Source organism: Schistocerca nitens, chromosome 5, assembly GCF_023898315.1.
Source record: "Schistocerca nitens isolate TAMUIC-IGC-003100 chromosome 5, iqSchNite1.1, whole genome shotgun sequence".
Taxonomy (NCBI): Eukaryota; Metazoa; Arthropoda; class Insecta; order Orthoptera; family Acrididae; genus Schistocerca; species Schistocerca nitens.
In genome coordinates, this window is record NC_064618.1 from 95,806,186 (window position 1) to 95,826,971 (window position 20,786).

Here is a 20,786-nt window from a genome sequence, read left to right on the forward strand (position 1 = left end):
AGATTACAAGATAAACATCAACAAAAGTAAAAGAAGATATATTCTTCTTATATTATTGTCAGACCCTATGTTCCTTCTACACTCATCTGCCTAACCTATGGTACCTATCCCTATGACCATCCCCGCTGTAAGACTTGCCCTATGCCCTCTACAACCACCACCTATAACAGCCCTGTAACTGGAAAGCATATACTATCAAAGGGAGAGCCACCTTGTGCCCCAAACACCAGTTTCTCAGAACTCCGCAGGTGAGAACTAGCACTACAACATGTCCTTGGTTCTCACCACCCACCTGCCCTTAATTTACGTTAATTTCTTCCATCTCGGCATTTCTTCACTGTAACTACTCTTTGCTTCACTCCATTTTAGTTTTCTACAACTTTCATTCTCTCTCCCGTCTACTTTTCACTGCCCTCCTCCCACCTCTGTTACGTACAATGCACTCAGCTTTTCACTCTTATTAACTCATGCATAATGTTTAAGCAGTAATCTCTGTCTATGTATTACCTTGCCTTCAGTCTTTAAGCTCTCAGGTTTTCAAGTCTCGTCCGATGCTGTCTCCAATAATCAGTCTTTCCTTTTCATCCCGTATGGTAAGTCTCCCCTGACTTTCACGGTGACTTTCCCGAAATCTATTCCTTTTCCTAGACCTCTCCAGTCCCTTTCCTTCACCCCTCTTCCTTCCCCTTGAACCCTTCTGCCTGAAGAGGGAGCCACTGGCTCTGAAATCTTGCCAATTACAACCATCTTTTATGTGTGTGTTCTGCCGCCACTTAGTGATGGATTTTTTATCTATCCAGTTAAATAAAGTATAAGAAGGGTAACAATATGAGAGAAGGAAAGTTAGCGGAAAGGAGAGAAATAAAAATAAAATAAATTAAAAGACTGGGTGTGGCAGCGAAATGACGGCTGTGTAGTGCTGGAACGGGAACAGGGAGGGGGCTGGATGGGTGAGGACAGTGACTAACAAAGGTTGAGGCCAGGAGGGTTAAGGGAACGTAGGATGTATTGCTGGGAAAGTTCCCACCTACGCAATGCAGAAAAGCTCTCTGTTGTGCTTGCGTGAGTGTGAGTGTGTGTGTGTGTGTGTGTGTGTGTGTGTGTGTGTGTGTGTGTCTACTGCTGACAAAGGCCTTAATGGCCGAAAGCTATGATTGTGTGAACCTTTTTATTGTGCCTATTGCGGCAGAGCATCTCCGCTATATGGTGAGTAGCAACTTTCCTTCTCTCGTATTGTAAAAGAAGAATAATGAGATACAGACAAGTTAAATCAGGGGATATTGAGGTAATTAGATTAAATAATGAGACATTAAAAGTAGTAGATGCATTTTTCTATTTCAGAGACTGGCAACAGCAAGATATATTTCCTGAAAAAGAGGAATTTGCTAACATCAAATATACATTTTAGTTTTAGGAAGTCTTTCTGAAGGTATTTTGTCTGGAATGTGGTCTTGTATGGAAGTGAAATGTGGGTGACTGGCAATTCAGACAAGAAGAAGAAGACAGAAGCTTTTGAAATGCAGAGTGACAGAAGAATGCTGAAGATTATATGGGTAGACATACATGAGTGGAGAAAAGGAAAGAGTGGTAAATATCAGGCTAACCAATAAAAACATCAGTTTGACAGCTGATTGCCTACCTTTTGCAGGCAACTCATTTTTTCTGATTTGCTATACACATTTGCAAAACAACTCAATGAGTTGAAGAGACTAACAGCAAAGATTGGACTCCATATCTCTTTTGAGAAAACAGAATTTATAATGTACACCAAGTCAGCAAGAGCACTACAGGTAAAAGAAGGGGAAACCAAATAAATGGAGAAACTGAAATACCTAGAAGAGTGGATGGATTCCAACACCTCCAAGAAACAGGTGTCTGCATCATGGGGCGAGAAAATAAACACTGCATATTAAATAACCAAAAATGTCTAAAAGATACCAATATCCATTCACACCCAGATACTCCATTACTGCACAGTAATATGCTTGGAGGCCATATCTGTCATTGAATGCCTTGCTATGAATAGAAATAGTCTGATCAAGGAATCAGAAATAACAAAATGACATATCTTTAGAAAAATCCTACATGCCTTGGAGCAATTAAAGAAAATAGTTAATTTAGAAGCTGGCACAATGGTGAACTCTACACCCATGTAGAAAAGATTACATACATTCATGGGAGGAGGATCATTTTCTATGGTCACATTGCTGATACAAGTTCTACAAGTTTGAGCAACTAAATCTTCTGGTACTTTCTCAACAAGGATGACATACAGAAATGCATTCCAAACAAGAAGAAACTCCAAGAGCATCTTGGTTTGAAGCAAAGATAAACTAAACACTGTCAAAATGTGACTGATGTATGGACTAAACAGCATAGGAAATGTATGTCATAGAACTGACGTCAAATTGAAGCCCATGCACACAGAAAAAGAAAAGCACAGTTGAAACAGTCTCGTCTATAGCAGGCAGGCTGAAATGACAACAAGAAGACAAGAATTATTTAGGGTTATAGCTATAATTTGGATGTTATTTCATTGGCATATACAGTATTTGAATTTTTAAAATTCAAAATTGCAAAGGAAGGAATAAATTACAGAGAAAATATTTAACATTAGTAAGTGCCATCACAGCTAATTATGTTACACTGTTTCGTTAAACAAACACCATCTCGTGACATTGCCAACAGTCTTCGTAACAAAATCTCATAGAACTGTACTGATATCGCGAAGTGTAATCTTCTTACATAATGTTGAATGACACAGAAAATTAAATTTTTGAATGTTATTTCCAGATGGTTTTTGTGAGTACCATTTATAAAGAGTACATAGTCAAGATTTTCTTCTCTTATGCTGTAACGTTTCCTAACCTAACCTAATTCATTTTTCTCTCCAGCAGTACTATAAGCCCAGCTAAGTACACTGCAGATTTATCAAACATCATGCTATTGCACCACTTCTAATTTGTCCGTTCCCAACGTATGACTGCTGGTGATCCCAATAGGAACCTCTGTATTCTGATATTGGTTCAAAAAAAATGGCTCTGAGCACTATGGGACTTAACTTCTGAGGTCATCAGTCCCCTAGAACTTAGAGCTACTTAAACCTAATTAACCTAAGGACATCACACACATCCATGCCCGAGGCAGGATTCGAACCTGCAACCGTAGCAGTCATGCGGTTCCAGACTGTAGCGCCTAGAACCGCTCGGCCACCCCAGCCAGCTCTGATATTGGTCAAACTAGCATTAGATAAGCTAATTCTTTTGCGTCTTTGCAGTTACTTTTCCATATTCACATCACTACTATTTTTCTAACCTAGTCAGTCTAAGTTATGTTTCTCACTTTGTAATATCCAGGTACTATACAATTTGACAAAGGGAATATTTTCTTCCCTCTACCTAGTACTACCCCTTCATTAGATATCTTACCATCGTCAGCTGAATGAATTTGCTTTTTCTTCCAATAGTTTTTATTATTTTTATTATATTCTATCAATCATCTCTACAGACATCTGGGATTTACTAGGGTGACGCACACATCATAAACACAAATAATTTCTAGATAAATAGGAAAGTCATTAGCAAGCAGCCTCACACAGTAGTCGAACTGTCTGATTATTCTGTCTCCAAGCATTGCTACTATGATACTTCCCCAGAAGTCTAGTATAAACCGCAATTCTTACTCAAATCTTCAGCCCCATCGCAAGAGCTCTTCCCCAAATGCATCTCCCTCCTCACCCCAACTACACGCAGCACACACACCTTCCAAATGGTTTCCAAAATCATTATATCCAACCATCCAGGACACGCAACTGTACAAAGTTACAAAGCTTCCACAAATATAATTTTGGGTCTTCTTGACTAACACCTCCAATCCATTGCTCACAACCTACCTTTCCATACCAAACACACAAATTCAACCATCCCCACCCTATTACCACGTGGACCCCAACTCACTGTTGATGCCATCTCCCTAACACCAACATCACCCATGATGATGGCCTTGGCATTTTCAAACACTACCACTCTCAATATCCAACTAACTTAAACTGCCCACGCCATTCCTTAGACACCTAAAAGAACTGCATCTTTACCCATAACTTCTCATTTGCTGGATAAATATACAAACAAATCTGCAACACAGTCATAGGCACCTACAATGTATCCTCTTATGCCAACTTTGCTAGACACCCAAAATCCCAAATCCCTCATCTGATATAGGTTCATTAATGATATCTTAATGAGCTGGACCCAGTGCAAGACATTCCATCCTCGTTTCTCCACAGCCTCAAAACCCACTCTCCCATCCACTTCACCTGGTCCCCAGCCCCGCATGCCACATTCTGAACAGTGACCATCTCTTTGATGGCTTCCAATTTTTCTGTTTACTAAAATTTATAATTTTCCTAGAATATCACGTTAGTCGATGAAATATTTCAATTAGAAAATCTGAGTTTCTAGAAAAATCTTGGCGAGCTTTTTAAATCCCAATGCACAACCAAATTTCCAACCCATTATACAGAACCATAATTTGTACCCTCTTAAGGACACTGAAATAACTGATAATCAAAAATACTTTAACTACCTAATGTGTTTATGTATTCTACATTATTCCTATCTTTTATGTTAACATCTGAAAGTTAAAGCAATAATCGAAAATCCTGAATGGAAAAGTACATGAAACAATGGAAAAGCTCTTGCTTTTTTTTCTAGTAAGGGTACTCACTTTCACACACACAACCACACAGACACCCAAACATACATGCTCACAGTAGTAACAAGACTAATTATTGAATATTGAAAGCATTTACCTGGGTAAATACAGGTGGGGAATGGGTAAGGAACGATACAAGGAAAGGAAGGGTTACCAGGGTAGCATGAAGAAGGCCTTTTGCCAGATAACTCAGCAGTTGCACACTATGAAGGGAGTTTAAATGGTAGAGCATATAAGGGACAGAGAGAAAATGAAGGGGAGGGGAGGACAGGAGAAAGTAATGAAGAGAGACATAGGGAGGGGATAGAATAAGGGGGAGGGGGAGGGGAGGAAAAGAGGGAGGAGGAGAGGGAGCGGCATGAAGAGTAGGGAGAGAAGACAGTACACAATCAGGATGGGGGAGGAGTGGTAAACTGAAGAGAGAAGGGAAATGGTAAGTTAAGGTGAGGCAATCAGAAACAAATGAGTGGAGGTTTAGGCCAGTGGGTTTGCAATGTGCTGGAATCACAATCCCCACATGCACAGTTTGGAGAAACTAGTGCCAGAAGGGATTATCAGAATGACCTGTGTAGCAGAGCAGCTGTTGAAGTCATTAATATTGTGGTGCACAGCGTGTTCGGCAGCTAGATGGACAAATCTGCAGTTGCCACAGTTTGGTAGTGGCCATTCACGCGAATGGATGGTTGGTTACTTGTGTGCTACAAAGAATGCTGTACAGTAATTGCATGGCTGCTTTCATATGATACCCTGCCTTTAATTGGGCAGGCGATGGCTGTGATGGACTGTGACATGAGGTGGTGGGTGGATATATGGAACAGGTCTTGCAGCTGGGCCGACTTCAAGAGAATGACCCATGGGGTGCAGGATTGGACTAGGGACAATCAACAATCTTCTGTAGGTTTGGTGGGTGGCAGAACACTACTTTGAGTGATGTGGGTCGAATACCCATCATTTCAGGGTATGAAGAGAGGTAGTCACAGTCCTGATGAAGAATGTGGTTGAGCTTTTTAAACGCCAGGATCATCCCGGGTAATTAGAGGAGTGCTAACTGGTGGCTGGTTAACAGGACTAGTGGTGTCAAGGTAGGTGATGGCATGGGAGATCTGTTTATGGATGAGCTGCATTGGATATTATCTGTCAACAAAGGCTATGATATGGAAAGGTTATTGGTATATTTTGCTGATGCCTGCATACCACTGTAGATACAGTGTCCACCATTGTTGGTGATGCTGCTTGGAAGAGACTTTTTCACATGGCAATGATGGCAGCTGTCAAAGTGGAAGCACTGTTGGTGGTTCATGAGCCTGACATTAATGGTCATATCTGTGGAGCTATTTGAGAAAAGGAGTGTCAGAAGTCTCAGTACTTTCATCTTTAGACCAAAACCTAAATTCAGCCATGCTGGACTCGTAAAGGACCTTCTTTTCTTCACCCATTCTCTGCAGTAGAAACACGACTGCCATGCATTCCACTGACAACAGACAACCAACACCCCACAAAGAACTTTGTTTAAAACAGTTCCCACTTCCCTCCAACTGTGATTATCCTCCCCTTCCGTCCAGTCATCCTCTGGTTAGCTTTAATGAATTCCTCACATCTAACCTAGCCTCACATTCAATTCCTAGATCCCTCCCCAGTGGGGAACACACAGTTATACATGACCTGAAAATCCTGAACTTTCCTCACAAAGGCTCCTGCACAGTGGTCATGAAGTATAGCGAGTATGTGGATGTGGGCCTGAGCTACTTTTCCAACACCTCTGCATACAAACCTTACGACCATGATCCCATTCCACATGTCCAACAGGACTTCCTGCAGGTCCACAAGGGTCATCACACTGTGGCTGGATACAATGCCTCCACTGAATGAACCTCTGCCTTTGTTGACCAGCACCTCCAAACCATTGTCCGTAACATCCCATTCTATATTCAGGACACTGCTTGCTTTCTTCACTGCCTTTCCATTGTTTCCGCTGTTATGATCAGACTTCTTGTTGGTCACTGTGCATACAATGTCTTTATACACAAAAATCCTCAATGCCATGGGACACTACCTTTCTCAACGTCCTCCTCATACCAACCCACCACCTATTTCCTAATCCTCCTAGCCAACCACATTCTGACCCACAATTATTTCACTTTCAAAGGCCAAATCTATAAACAGATCTGTGGTACTGTCAAGGGTACTCACATGGCACAGTCCTACAGCAATTTATTTATGGATTATTTGGAGGAATCCTTCCTATCCAGTCAACACGTAAAACCCTTGGGTGGCTCAGATTCATTGATGACATTTCCATGATCTGGACTCATAGCAGGCACAACTTTGCTCCTTCCTCACAATCTTAATACCTACTCCCAAATCCGCTTCACTTGGTCCTTCTCTCAACTCAATGAGCCACCTTCCCAAATGTTGATCTCCACATCTCAGGTGGCTCAACATCAAATGCGCCAACCTCCAAGAGTACCTCCACTTGCACAGCTGTGACGCATTCCATGTGAAAAGGTCTCTTCCATACAGCATCACCAACCATGGATGCGCATCTACAGTGGTACGCAGGTGTCCTCAAAATTTACCAATAACCTTTCCATATCAGAACTTTTATTGACAGACAATATCCAATCCAGTTCATCCACAAACAGATCTCCCATGCCATCACCTCCCTTGACACCAGTAAACACATCTTTCACCAGGGCTTTCACTACCTCTTTCCATGCCCTGAGGTGAGGAATATCCTACCTACCATCCTACTCACACCATCCAAAGTGGTGCTCTGCCCCTCTCCAATCCTGCTCCTAATCCTGCATCGCACAGGTCATTCCCCTGTAGTCAACCCACCTGCAAGACCTGTACCCTACATCCACCAACAATCTCCTACCACAGTTCCTCACAGGCATCTCCTACCCAATTAAAGGCAGGGTCCTGTGTGAAAGCAGCCATGTTATATATCAGCTATGCTGCAATTACTGTTCAGAATTCTGCTTGGGCATGACAAGCAACCAACTGTCCAGTCACGTAAGTAGCCACTGCCAAACTGTGGCAAACCACAAATTTGTCCATCCAGTTGTCAAACATAAATGCACACCACAACACTAATGACTTCAACAGCTGCTTCACTACACAGGTCATTTGGGTACCCCATTTTGGTACGATTTTCTCTGAATCAGCAGGTGGTAATTTATCTCTCCAGCATATTCTGTGCTCTTGCTACCCCCTGGCCTGAACCTCCACTAACTTGTTTCCTACTGACTCACCTTACCTTTTCCCTTCTCTCTCTGTCCACACTAGTCCTCCCACATCCAGATCATGTACTGCTTTCTCCCATTACTCTTCCTTCCCTCTTCTGCCTATGTGGGAACCACCCCCCCCCCCCCACCTCCAGTTTTCCACTTCTCTCTCCACCCCATTTTTACACCCCTCTCCCTTACTCTCTCCACTTTCTGTCTCCTTTTCATCACCCTCTCCTTTCCTTCCTCCACACCCCCACACCCTCTATCTGCTCCTTACATGCTCTACCCTTTAAAACCTCTTTCATCGTGTTGTGCAGCCACTGAGTCATTTGGTGAAAGACCTGCCTCACACTACCCTGCTACCCCCTCCTTCTACACAGGCAAGTGCTTTTAATAGTCAATATCCAATAATAAGTCTTACCACTACAGCCAGATTGTACACATGGGTGTCTGTGTGTATGTGTGAATTTTTGCATTCTTACAAGAAAAAGAGCAAGAATTTGAAAGCTAGTATTAACAGTTTCCTATTATGTGTTTGTGCACACTTCACACCAGTCCTCTATAGGTAAGTGGTTGCCTTTACCTTATTTTATTTATTTAAAACAAAATATATTTATAGTTTAACATTTTGTACTATTTATCCTATGTGTGTTTTTATATAGTTGATGTGCACAATATTAAAGTCAGTCTCTTTTTTTCCTCTAGTTTCTCCTTCGTCAATCAATGATATGATAATGTTTAAAGAGAAAAATATTTTATTTATACAAACTGGAAGCTATCCAGTGAAAAACAATATTGATTCCATTAACAGAAGTACTATTTACAATGTCGATACTTACGTAAAGTGTACATGGTGAATACACATGGACTGAAAAATAGTAAAATGCAAACTTCATTGTCGTCTTCCTTTTATACCATCTCTTGTTCATAGAGCTCAAGCTGAGCAGACGTGTGTTACCGAGCATCGAGAATGGCGCAAGAAGTATCAACCACTGCAGAGATATTGCACAGCAACGCGGTACCATTAGGCGATAATGAGATGGCAGGAAGAAGCCTTGCCTCCAATCGTTTCGAGGTGCCACCACTGTGCCTCTGTCCTGAAGTAGCATTACCAGAGGCCAGGAGGGCAGTGCTGTTTGAGGTTGGATCCTACCTGCTTCCAGGAAGTTCATGTCAAAGTAATGTAATTGTGCCGCATATTCACTGTGACACAGCCCATGTCAAACATCGGGGAGTGAAGAGACTTCCACTGCCTGTGAATAATACCTACACGCCAATGCTATCAGAACTGTGTCAACAAGCGTGTACAAACTTGTGTTTCTTGGTGACTGTAGTGAAGTCATAGTACAGCCATTCTGAACTTGTATCAATTTGCCACTCATTAATCGTGGCTCTTTAGTGTGTTCCAAACATCAAGTCCAAATGTGCAGTTTGTTCTAATTAACTGTATTATTACTAGTCACCTCAGCGTCCCAGAGGTCATAGTGTGTGTGTGTGTGTGTGTGTGTGTGTGTAAAACCACACGAGGCTGATCAGTTTCTGTTTCTGAACAATGACACCCGTCAACCTGCTCACTGGCCTGATACAACAGAAAATGACTATGGGCTCGACATTGAATTTCATCATTTACAGAACATTAAACTAAAGTCACACCTTTGAGAAACATATTCTACAATCATCTTATTGTTCAGACAGGAGTGCAAAGGTTCATCTGGCACTCAATGCGGGGCCCGTTTCTATGAAAATTTCCATTACTGTATATAATTACATCTTGTGTCTCTTTCTTTCATGTACGATATTCAGTGCTGGAGAAATAAACCATCTTAGCATAAGGAAAAACACTAAAAGGATGTATTATATTGAGAAAATAAAATAGCAATATTCAACGAAGGAACGGTATTCTACGGTAAAAGGAGGAAGCAACACATCACACAAGAACTAAAGGTAAGGGATACACTTGTTTGCATTTCGTGCTTCATGATTTTTCATTTTTCACCAACGCCTCATTGAGCAATTCACAGCCTGAATTAAATCATTAAAAGTTTTTCTGTGGAAAAAATTAAAATGTTTAAATTCCATTGTATTAAAGATCATGATTAAGCCTTTAGCCAGCACATGAGCCCGATGGACTCTAGATGCTTTTCTTCTGTTTTAAAATGTAGTGATCATGTTGCTTGGCTGAACACAGGAATAATTTGCTGTGCACAGTTTTTGCATTTATTATCTGTAATATGTGCCAAATCAGTTTTAAATAACTTTGATCATTGTGTGTTATGACGAAAATTGGAAAAACAGTACCAACTGAACACATGCATGACATGAATATTGAGTCTGATGTTGAAGGCAGCAGCAATGCTGATCAGCCAACAACAGAGGAACAAATCTTGTTATTCTGAATGAGGATTAAATTAAATATGCAGCCATGTCAGGAAGCTCCCGAAACTACTGACAGTGGGGATCCTTTTGAATATTTACTTATAAACATAGCAGCAATGACAAACACACATTATCAGGAATGAGCCACATAAATTTCTGCTCAGATAAACTCTACTCTTGCAGATCGCAATAAAGAGTTTGCTTATACAAATACATGATACCCTGACAGTATGTGACAAGGGACTTGCCATGTAAATTTCTAATCAAATACATGATATCCTGCTGATAATGACAAACAATTTGCCATGCAAAAAATTTCATGCTCACCGAGTGGGATAAAGAATTAGGAAAGTGGATAAACCCTGGTTTATTTAGTATCACCACTGAAATTTCTGAGTTAAAAAAAACTTGTGAGGGTTTACCTAAAGTGATAAAGAACTTAGCCAGTGATGCACAGAAATTTCAGACACCTCAAGCTACAATAGAAAATACTTCACAGCAGCTGCCTCCAATGGTAGAAACAACAGTCCTTGAACCCAAAGAAGTGCTATGAGAGTACCTAAATGCACAAGGTCAGAGAGTTTGCAATGACTTTTCAAAATGGTTACAATAAAAGGTAAACAGGTTAACAAAAGATTAAATACATGGTGGGAAGATACTATACACTGCAATAAAGTTAAAACATCACGTATCTAGGATTACAGGTAAAACAATATGGAACGAACTGGAAGACATAATGCGTGTGCTACATCAAAACATTCCTGAGTGGTGCAACAGCATGTCCGCTAAAGTTGCACCCCAAGGTCACAGCACAAAAGGCACCGCCATATGACGATGGACTCACTGCAGACCTACTGGGACAATCTTGTTGCATCTAAAGATCACTGCATATCTTAAAGACTAAAATGCTGATTATCTGCAAGAAACTAATCACGATGTCAGCCAATAACCTGGAGTACTTCCTCTCAATCCTGGATCTGAACGATCTGATCCATGAAGATTTTAAATGTGCTAACAGCACTGGCAGCATGCAACCTATAAGTGCCGCCGCAAATGCCAACTATCACAGGTGTGACAACAGACATTCTGGCAATGGTGCAGCAATGCAGCCCGGGTTGACAGATCAAAACAATCATGTAAACATGCTAAGCTTGGCACCTTTTTACAAGCAGCCAAGGAACAACAACAGATTTTAGCCGGAGTATCACACAATTGCAATGGACCCCACCAAAACTGGTAGCACTTGAATTTTGGCAACTAGAGACGCCCAAATAATAGGAATTCACTACAGCCTTGAAATTCTAACGCTGATAACAGACAGATGACCAATGTAGGACCTCAACTGAACTGGCCCCCAACTCACAATGCTAATTCTGGCAACTAGCAAGTCACCAATATGGGACCTCCATCAAACTCCACCTGAAAATCATGTTGTTCACATTGTTGAGATGACAGGTGAACCTCCCACAACAATGAATGAAGCATCAAACTGAATACAACTTCAATGTACTCCCTGATGACAGTTGTGGAACAGATAAGGGATATCACTTCCACTGAGTAGCTCCGTATATTAAGATATAATGATGATATGGATACTAAACAAGAGCTCCATGATGACTCATTGTGTAGGAAACCTGCCAAAAGAACTTCTCCAGAGCATGGTTAATGGCACTGTGGATGGAATTCCGTCCGCCATTATACTTGACACAAGTGTTAGTATGAACGTTATTGCAGGTAATTTCCTTAAAAGGATTAACACCACTATGAAAGTGTGCACCGTACCAATGCAAAATTGTTTAGTCTCTGTTGTTACTGGTGCCAGAAGACAGAGGGTGGAAAAGCAAGTGCAGATTATGTAGAATTTGACAACAGAGCCACTAGTTGTACATTTCTCATGGTGAAGGGGCTTTGTGTCAGTTACTTATTGGGAACACAATTCCTGTGCATAAGGAGCACAAAAATCGGCTTTCCATGTAGCCCGTGACATTTGAAAGTTCACGGTAAAGAGGTTGTTTTAAATTTAAGTGCAACTAGTGTGGTGTCACTGCCAGACACCACACTTGCTAGGTGGTAGCTTAAATCGGCCGCGGTCCATTAGTACATGTCGGACCCGCGTGTCGCCACTGTGTGATCGTAGACCGAGCGCCACCACACGGCAGGTCTCGAGAGACGTACTAGCACTCGGCCCCAGTTGTACGAAGACGTTGCTAGCGACTACACTGATGAAGCCTTTCTCTCATTTGCCGAGAGACAGTTAGAATAGCCTTCAGCTAAGTTAATGGCTACGACCTAGCAAGGCGCCATTTGTACCATTGCATGTATCTCAAGATAGTCTCACTTGTATCATCAAGAATGCTGTATACCAAAGGACAATATAAAAGTTAAGTGTTCTAGTAGCTACGTTCTTTTCTTTATCACATTCATAACTTATCCTGTTCCAGACTTAACGCCAGATGGCGTGAGTTGACGCGTGCCCTTTCGGCTACTTCAACTAGTGCATGTCATGATAGATCCTGTTAGGGAGCTAAAGTAAAAATTATACGATCTTGGATGATGTGCATCCATGATCACTCTGACTATACTAATACCATACCTATTTTGTTAAATGACGATGATGCAATGTACAATCCTGCCCACATATACAAGGAAGTTGAAGATCTGAATGTTTGTCACAGCAAAAGAGACTTGAGTTAGCAAACTTATTCGCATTTGTGTGGGACCCATACCAAATAGGACCTGCAGGGGATATTGAACATAAACGGAGAAGGGCAGTGTGAATACTCATAGATCTGTTTGATCTGCAAGAGTGTGTCACTAAGATGTTGAAAGAACTGATCTGGCAGACTCTTGAACATAAACAGAAACTATCCTGAGAAAGTTTATTAACGGAGTTTCAAGAACAATCTTTAAATGAGGACTCTAGCAATATACCACAACTCCCTACATATCACTGCCATAGGGACAATGAGGATAAGAGTACGTTAATTACAGCACACACAGAGAAATTTAAACAATCATTTTTTCCATGATTCAAATGTAAATGTAACAGGAAAAAACTCTGATAACCACTACGTAACAGACTGTCTCACAAGACTGATAGGGCATGCTTTCATCTGCGGAACTGGAAGAAATCCTGTACACCTGAAGATGTGATCTGAAAACACTAAACCAGCTGGATTCCTGTAAAAGTTCATATACAGCTGAAAGCAGTTTATTTCAGAAACGTATCCAATAATCAGTATGGTGGGGCATACCCTCTGCCATACACTTCACAGTGGTTCGAATAGTATAAATGTATACGTAGATGTGTTATGCCAAAGTTTTCTTCAGTAAACTTGGCGTTATTAAGAAGTATCAATACGAAATGGAAATGGTTCCCCACAAAACATGTTGCTATGCAATATAGTCCTTTCCATGGAGTGGAAGAGGAGATGGAATCAGAGAGATCTAAAGAAATAAATATGATAGAGGTTCTGTACATAGTACATTACGTCTTATTTGTAAATACTTGTCTTTTGTCCTATTATTTTCTTTGTATATATCATTATCTGTGTATATTTTGTACAAGTTTGCTATTTGCTTTGACATTTGAAAAACTGAACATTGTTCACTGCAAGTTAACAAGCACTGGGTTTCCATAAGGTTCCTCTCTACTGTACATAATAGAGAGTATTAATAGAAGAGTAAAAACAACGCTAATGTAAATAGTTCACAATTGGCTAGAGAGAATCCTGATTTACTTGGTACATTCAGAATTTGGACATCTGACCTAAGGATGGACAATTTATTTAACATGAACAGAGGGCTTGTAAGTATTTTGTTTACATGCTAAATGGGAAGAGAGATTTCTTCTAAGCTTCCGTGGAAACTAGTTTTCCTATATGAGCAATGCTAGTGGCAAACCCGAAAGTCAATTTTGTGTATTGCACTGATGTGACCAGTAGTGAATATGTCGAGATAAAAATCACTGTCTTAGTGACACACCATGAGGTCATGTATATGAACATATAATATTGGTTATATGTCTAATGTATATTGATTTGACTGTGGGACTATGATAAACAGAATCCTCCTTGTCAGTACAGTATGTAACACAGAAAGAATAAGGAAGCATTAGTTTTAAGCTTAGCAGAAACTTGAAAGAAATATTTGTAGCACATTATTACGAAGGAAATATGTCTTGTAGTCTTTAACTCAAGTAAAATAAACAATTGATTTTTGTCAGCATGTGTACAGTAAAGTTCTCAATATTTTAGTATATAAGTGGCACAATGTCACAGTACACGATGTAAGATGAGTTATGAATTGTTCAATGGGTGTTTCATCCTAATCTTGAATTCTTGTTATCTTTTGTGATCATGGTGGATTTGTTGCTTTGGTTTGCTGGTTATATCTGACTCGTTCTTAGCCATGTGATGGTCCATCATGTACAAGATTGAAACAATGTTATCCCATATTCCCAAGTATTGATGTTCACAACTCTCTTCTTTTACTCATAAGTATCAGGCCACTGAGCACCATGTGAGAATTATATATACAAAAATTAAACAGAAGTTTTATAAAGAAAGAAAATGGGAGGCATTGTATTCTGTGTGACTCCAGTACTCTAAAGAAAGTTTTATGGTCTGTCGGACTACCAAAGAAAAAGACTTTGAACTAGTTCCTATGTGAACTTATTAAAGTCGAACACATGTGGGTACGTAGTGTTCTTTCGGTTGAGTTTGATGGAAGCGGAATATCAACAATATAAGGAAATAATAGACTGCTATTTAATGTTAAGATGACATATTAAGTTGTAGACAGACACAACAAAAAGACACATACACAGTACTTTCAGACAAAGCCTTCATCAGAACACACACACACACACACACACACACACACACACACACACACACACAGAGAGAGAGAGAGAGAGAGAGAGAGAGAGAGAGAAAAGCAAGTACACCTCACACACACATGACCACCCCCTCCGGCAGGTCAGACCTGAGAGGGTGGTCATGTGTGCACGGGGTGTGCTTGTTTGTGTAGATGAATGTATGTATGTATGTATGTTTTCTTTCCTGACAAAGGTTTTTTGTTATGCCTGTCAACAACTTAATGCGTCAGCTTTAAAGCAACAATGTCTCTTTTCCTTATATTTTCCAACCTGGAGTTTCCTCTGACGAACTGGCAGAGACGTGAAACTGAGTGCTGAATCCAAGGACACTCTTTCATCCTCTGTGTATCCAGCAGTTGGCAATAAAACACTTGCACTCACAAGGACACGTGATACTGGCACTTGCCGCGGTTTGAGACTGAGCTTTTGCTTAAACGGTGTGTATTAATAATGCCGCCCCACAAGACTACTCCCACCAGGTATCTTGCACTCCAAGCTGTGTGTAAATGCATCATCTACAGATTACACGCAGTTGGACTACAGTGACATCTGTTGCTTGCCAACACTCAAAGACTCATGGAGTACTCGGCACTAATATGACTCACACTTTAATAAACTGACAAGGACAGATAAGTTCATAAATATGTGTTCATGCAGTAAACGTGCTTACTAAATTATGGCTAGTAAAATGCAAGAGTGCCCAGTAGATCAGGATCATGTTGAAGTATGTATATGTGAATTAAAATTTCTTTGCCAAATAAATGTACCTAATCAACTTTATGACAGGGAAGCATAGCATGTTTAGCCTTAACATGGCTCTGATACTGCCCATTAAATTGTTTCATGCTTTCCTTGTTGAGATGACCAAAGAATGATACTCCATCTTATGGTATCACTTATGAATACCATCTCATGGGTGACTCAAAGTTGGCAACGGTAATCCAAGTTTCCGTCAGTTGACGACAGCTGTCCTGTGGAATTGGGTGGACCCCACGGTGCAAACTCGCCATTCCACGCCTTCAGCAGGTCTGAACTTTGAACACCCTCTGCTGTCGCAATATAGGATGGCTGGTGGTAGCCACACAGCCCACTCACACTTGGGAGCCTCTTCGCTACTTAATGCTACACAGATGCCACCTAGTTGTAGGTCTGACACCATCGTACACATTTTAGTTCAGAGAAACTCATCCTTGTTGACACTGAGAGCTGGACTCTATTTATTGCTGCATTATTTGTAATGAGTCTTTGTGCACTTGGAGAAATACAAGTTAAGTACATCTTCTGTTTACTCTGATAATTTGCTTGTTAATAATTTCTGCTCCAGTCCAGCTTTCCTACAATGACAGTTGCCGCACTACTCTGCAGCCCACCTCTTCTTACAGAGTCGTACACAACACATTCAACCTGAGGAGCTCGTCATCTGTCCTTCGTGAGGATGGGGGTTCCTAACTTTGCACCCACATTTCAACTGTCAATGAAGACATCAGCCTAATGCTGCCTGGCAACCTCAGATGCCAACTTCAGTCACATGCTGCCACACGATACTGCAGCCTCCGTTCAAACCACAACTCTGTCAATTCATTATTCTATATAAAACTTTTTCTCAACTGCAAGACTTTAAAACAAAAATTCTATAGTACACAAACAAAAAGAAATGTAGTGACTTTACCAATCCAGTTGAGTTTGCAATAAAAGAACAATTTTGCGAACTTTATGTATAGAGAAATCATTTATGTAAACGATAGAATATACTGAAAAATCTGTAAACTAGATGAGAACTTTAGACATCATTGTATCTCTTAAACATGTTATCGAATGTCTAAATCTGAAAGAACTCAATAACCACACAAAATGAATGGTAATATCCCTTGCTCAGACACTTTTTTTTTTTTCGTGGCTTGTTTTTCCATGAGTTGTGGGGAGGGAGAGGACTTAACAAAGTAAATGAGCCATGAAAACAGAACAGTTGTTAAGTTTTTGTCACACATTGTACCAAGTGTACTGGTACAAATTGAGCATTAAGATACAAATGTGTCGATAGGGGACATTAGTTGTGAACGAGTCTTAATTTTTTTTTTGTTTGGTTGGTATGACATCTATCAAAGATATTTAGTATACATCAAGTCATGGAACAATCAACATCATATGTTTTCATCGTGTTAACAATGTCAAATTTTGTACCAGAAAGTGATGATTTGCAGAAAGCATTGATTTTTTGTTTTCATTTGAAAAAAAGTGCTGAAGAGTCACACCGAATGCTTGTCGAGGCATACGGTGATCATGCTCTATGGGAAGCAACACGCAAAAGATGGTTTCAACGGTTCAGAAATAATGATTTTGATGTAAGAAAGGAGGAACGTGGAAGACCACCAAAAAAGTTAGATGACGCCGAATTGCAAGCAATGTTGGATGAAGATGATACTTTGAGTCAGAAGCAAATGCCAGAAATGCTAAATGTTGCATAACAAACAATTTATGACCGTTTGAAAGCTATGGGAAAGGTCCAAAAGTGTGGAAAATGGGTGCCACATGAATTGAAAGAAAGACAGATGGAAAACCGAAAAACCATTTGTCAAATTTTGCTTCAAAGACATGAAAGAAAATCAATTTTGGATTGAATTGTTATTGGCGATGCAAATTGGATGTATTTTAAGAATCCTAAAAGGGAAAAATCATGGGTTAATCCAGAACAACCATCAACATCGACTGCAAAACCAGATCGATTCGGCAAGAAGACAATGCTCTGTGTTTGGTGGGATCAGAAAGGAGTAGTGTATCATGAGCTTCTGAAACCCGGTGAAACTGTGAATACTAATCGCTACAGACAACAAATGATGAATTTGAACTATGCATTGATCGAAAAAAGACCAGAATGGGCCAGAAGACATGGCAAAATAATTTTTTTACATGACAATGCACCTGCACTCAAAGCGAAACTGGTTCCGGATACAATCAAAACACTTGGCTGGGAGCTGCTACCACACCCGCTGCATTCACCAGACGTGGTCCCTTCCGGCTACCATTTGTTTTCATCAATGGGACACGCACTGGCTGAGGAACACTTTGATTCCTACGAAGAAGTCGAAAATTGGGTGTCTGATTGGTTTGCTTCAAAAGATGAACATTTCTATTGGCGAGGTGTCCACAAATTGCCAGAAAGGTGGTCAAAATGTAGAGAAAGCAATGGTCAGTACTTTGAATAAAATGTTTTTACTTTTCAATTCAAAATCAGTGTTTCATTTTCACAAAAAAATGCTCATTTCATACCGGTACACCTGGTAAAGTAAAACTGGTTTTGTTAGCGCTAACTTACTTCTCACCTGAGTGCTTTTTCTTTCTGTGTAATTGTTCACTAGAAATTAATCTAAATATGTTGTATTGAAAGACAACTACCCCCTATTGCAGTGGAACGCTTGCAGTGAATACTGTCAACACAATAGCTCCTAGTATTTAAGGGGGTGGTGAAATCTTGCCTATTATCTTTTGTTTTTTCTCTACTTTCTCCTCTGTTAATTAATGATATGACAATGTTTAGTAAAGGAAAATATTTTTATTTGCTAGTAAAGGAAGCTATCCAGCAAAAGGTAATATTAATTCCTTTACAGAAGTTCTATCTAAAATGTTCATATTTTCAAAAAATGTAAGTCGTGAATGTAAAACCACTGAAAACTCTGGAAGTGTGAACTTCACTTGTCTTCCTCCTGTTATATCACCATCTGTTTTTAGGAGGTCAAACTGAGCAGCTGCAAGTTTGGTAATTGTCATATATTTGGTCAACAAATGTTATTTAAATCTATCTACTGTATTATTTTCATCACTCATTCAAGCCATTATCTTGTCTCCTAATCATTTATTCCATTGATGTTGTGATTTTTATGTTTCAGCAAAAAACAGGCAAGGTTGGTGGGGGTCATTCAGACATGAACAATCAAACACTGTTGGTGTTTTTTCATTAATTGCTTTCCTATTAAGGACCAGAATCCCCTGAGATATTTAAATCAATCATTTTTAAGCATTATGGAATACTGTACAGCAAAAATCACTCGATCTGATCAGTTTCTGTTTCTGAACAATGATGCCCATCAAGCTATGCAATGGCCTGATATAACAGAAAATGGTTGAATAAATACAAGGATGGGCTCCACTAGGACTCTGAATAGCAAATATTGTGGAAACTTCAATATGGCGTACTGCAACATGCAGTTTATGAACACAATTACTGCACTCAATGTGGAATGCCCTCATGTACCATGACTGTTATGTTATGGGACTGAATTTCATCGTTTACAGAACACTAAATGAAAGTCATACTTTTGAGAAAGATATTCTATAATCATCTCATTGCTGAGATGGTAGTGCAGTGCCACAAGTGCCACATAATTATTGATTATTGCCAGTTGTATGTACGTTTACTAACCTGTTAAATGAAACAATATTAGTACTAATCCATGGCTGATCATCATTACAAGTGATAATGTTAATCTTTATACAAAAATATTCAGCCTGTGTATATTCCTGCAAAATACTAACGCGAATTCTTTACAGACGAATGGAAAAACTGATAGAAGCTGACCTCGGGGAAGATCAGTTTGGATTCCATAGAAATGTTGGAACACGTGAGGCAATACTGACCCTACGACTTATCTTAGAAGAAAGATTGAGGAAAGGCAAACCTACGTTTCTAGCATTTGTAGATTTAGAGAAAGCTTTTGACAATGTTGATTGGAATACTCTCTATCAAATTCTGAAGGTGGCAGGGGTAAAACACAGAGAGCGAAAGGCTATTTACAATTTTTACAGAAAGCAGATGGCAGTTATAAGAGTCGAGGGGTATGAAAGGGAAGCAGTGGTTGGGAAGGGAGTGAGACAGGGTTGTAGCCTATCCCCGATGTTATTCCATCTTTATATTGAGCAAGCAATAAAGGAAACAAAAGAAAAGTTCGGAGTAGGTATTAAAATCCATGGAGAAGAAATAAAAACTTTGAGGTTCGCCGATGACATTGTAATTCTGTCAGAGACAGCAAAGGACTTGGAAGAGCAGTTGAACGGAATGGACAGTGTCTTGAAAGGAGGGTATAAGATGAACATCAACAAAAGCAAAACGAGGATAATGGAATGTAGTCGAATTAAGTCGGGTGATGCTGAGGGAATTAGGTTAGTAAATGAGACACTTAAAGTAGTAAAGGAGTTTTGCTATTTGGGGAGCAAAATAACTGATGATGGTCGAAGTAGAGAGGATATAAAATGTAGACTGGCAATGGCAAGGAAAGCGTTTCTGAAGAAGAAAAATTTGTTAACATCGAGTATAGATTTAAATGTCAGGAAGTCATTTCTGAAAGTATTTGTATGGAGTGTAGCCATGTATGGAAGTGAAACATGGACGATAAATAGCTTAAACAAGAAGAGAATAGAAGCTTTCGACATGTGGTGCTACAGAAGAATGCTGAAGATTAGATGGGTAGATTACATAACTAATGAGGAGGTATTGAATAGAATTGGGGAGAAGAGGAGCTTGTGGCACAACTTCGACTAGAAGAAGGGATCAGTTGGTAGGACATGTTCTGAGACATCGAGGGATCACCAATTTA

At 39.9% G+C, this 20,786-nt stretch overlaps 1 protein-coding gene across 1 annotated transcript in view; it reads right to left on the reverse strand.

Annotated features, from left to right (window-relative positions):
- Positions 1 to 20,786, reverse strand: part of LOC126259441 (transcription initiation factor TFIID subunit 1) — a 230,279-nt gene that overhangs the window by 92,836 nt on the left and 116,657 nt on the right. The window lies entirely within an intron of this gene.